The sequence below is a fragment of the Palaemon carinicauda genome, chromosome 38 (genome assembly GCF_036898095.1).
Source record: "Palaemon carinicauda isolate YSFRI2023 chromosome 38, ASM3689809v2, whole genome shotgun sequence".
NCBI lineage: Eukaryota > Metazoa > Arthropoda > Malacostraca > Decapoda > Palaemonidae > Palaemon > Palaemon carinicauda.
The window spans coordinates 52,314,413-52,316,912 of NC_090762.1; the positions used below are offsets into that span (position 1 = coordinate 52,314,413).

General features: G+C 36.0%; 1 protein-coding gene across 2 annotated transcripts in view; it reads left to right on the forward strand.

Annotated features, from left to right (window-relative positions):
- LOC137630626 (target of rapamycin complex subunit lst8-like) overlaps window positions 1–2,500 on the forward strand; it is a 158,663-nt gene that overhangs the window by 154,043 nt on the left and 2,120 nt on the right. The gene's annotated exons all lie outside the window — the stretch shown is intronic.

A 2,500-nucleotide genomic window follows, 5' to 3' on the forward strand; every position in this document is an offset into this window, starting at 1 on the left:
CATTTATTCGCATAAGCCATAAATATCTATTAATATCGAATTCACTCTGCCTTGGGATCAGAGACCCAAGAGGGAATTAACTTTGTGTTAATAGCTTTTGGTCGGCCAAGGATTCGAACCCTGATCAAGTTGAAACTGAGGTTACCGGGGCTGGCTTTACTACTAGACCGCTATACTTGTGGTAATGGGTCTCTATGATCCAAGATTGAAAAAGAATTAAAGTGTGATAGAGTCCTTTGAGGAGTATCTGAATCTGTAACTTATTGTGAATGGGTGGTTTTGCTGGGAGTTTTGAATGCAAAAGTAAGTGGTAGAGAAAGAGATGGAGTTATTGTTAGGTATTGAATTCCAGGAGTAAAAGGAAGAAAAGGGTTTTGTGGAGATATGCCCAGGAAAAGGTTCAATTGTTGGTTATACAAAGTTTTCAAAGAACTTCATAAAAGTATGTGTGGCAAATTTGAAAATGAAGAGAAAAAGACACTTCAAGCTTGTGTGTTAGTAAGGAGGAAAAAGTAAGTGAATGGATGTAAGGGTAAAATTGTAGGGATACACAATCATTATTTGGTTAAAACAAAACTTGAGGAAGTTAAATTCAAGTATTGAAATGTGTCTATAAATATAAGCAAGGTGTCGATTTTTATTAGAAGTAAGAAGAGTATAAAGGCAAAAGGGGTGAAATATGGGCTAAGGTTAAAGAAACAAAAGTGGGAGTAGGTGGAGTCATGGACACAACAGTAAGTTGTGAAGGGTATAAAGGAATAGAAAGAGGGAATAAGGATAAGTAACGGGATACGGAGATAAAACATTTAAGGTGTTGTTGCTTGACAGAACCCAAGAGCAAAATCAGGCATACAACGGCAGTCGGGAATAGAATAAGAGAAGGGAAAATGGCAGAAAGAATTTTAGGACAGGGAAGTAAATGCAGAGTGTAATGTTAATGAGAAAGTGGATCTCGGAATAAAAGATGCTATCAGAAAGATGTTGACATGAATGGAATTTTGGATTAATGGATTTTTTTAAAAGAATATTTAATGTTATGGATAGAAGAGAAATAAAACGGAGGTATGTAAAACTTGAACGGGTTATTTCAAAGCTGAAAGGCTGAAAGGAAGGCAACTTAGAGATTAAAGAAAGCAAGCCACCAGGAGTAGGCAGGGTTTCAATTGGGATGCTTGGAAATCCTGTAGATTATACCAGATACCCAAGTGGATTTGTTTGAGTGACGTATTGGGGCTTATAAGGTATGATTGGTTGAGAGAAAAGTCCCAAATTGTTGGCTGAGGGGAATGATTGATCTGCTATATGAAGGAAGTAAAGGCAATTGTAAGAATTATAGAAGCAAAATAACGCTTCGTATACCATGGAAAGTGGTTAGGATTTTGATTGACAAAGTAAGTCATGACAGGAGTACTAATTGGGGAAGAACATTGTGTGTTTTAACTTGGAAGAGAGTGAAACGATCAAATATTTATGGAGAAATAGTTAGGTGAGATATTTCAGGATAAAAGAAATAGTTGTATGTTGTATATATGGGACTAAAAAAGCTTATGATGGAATCAGTTGGGAGGCAATGTGAGGGCATTGAGAATGTATTGTATAGAACATAGATTGATTTTTTATATTGAAAGCTAAGAATGTTCTTGAGTATGAAGGAAGGGGGATGACTTTGATATAGAAGTGTGTCTGAGACAAGAGTATGTTGTCTCCATGACTGTTCAACATCCTTATGGATAAAACAATGTAAGAGGTCAAAGAAGGGATGCTGAATGTAGATATGAGGTTGTGAATGTATTTTAAAATAGTTGATGTTTGTGCATAGTACTATGTGGGGTATGGATAGTTTAAAGAAACTGTAGAAGCTGATAAATGAATATGAAAGGGTTTGCAAGACAAAAAAAATATATATTAGTAAACAATACAAAGAGTAAGAAAATGAAGGTTAATGGAAACTAGGAAGATAGAGTAGTAAACATAAATATGGATGATGGAAAAATGTAAGGCTGAGGATGAGCATAAGGAATGATGGTAAAATGTGAGGATGTGCGAGTCACAAAATAGAAGCAACGAAGGTAGCTGGCTGGGTGCATAACATGGCAAGATATTTTAATTACCTGCAGAAGCCAAGGTCGGTGATATATGAAGGGAATTGCAACTGTACAGTATATGTATTGTAAAAGGAATTGAGAAGGGGAAATGATGAACCAGAGTAATTTGGAATAGTTTGGTCCTGTGGAAAGAATTAATTACAAAACTTTAGTTAAAAAGAGTTTATTATTCCAAAGCGTTGGGAGTTAGAAGAGAACGTAGAATGGTTTGGACAGACAGTGTCCGAGATGCATTGTAGAGGAAAGGCTCAGGTATCCAGAGAACATACAAGATAAGGGTGTGTGCAGACCAGTTTGACTCATTTCTCAATAGCTTTCTTTGTAGCCTAATTGTGTGAAGTGAATTTTGTAGAATTTGGTTGGTATAGGAAACTAGGGACTCATTCACAATTCAG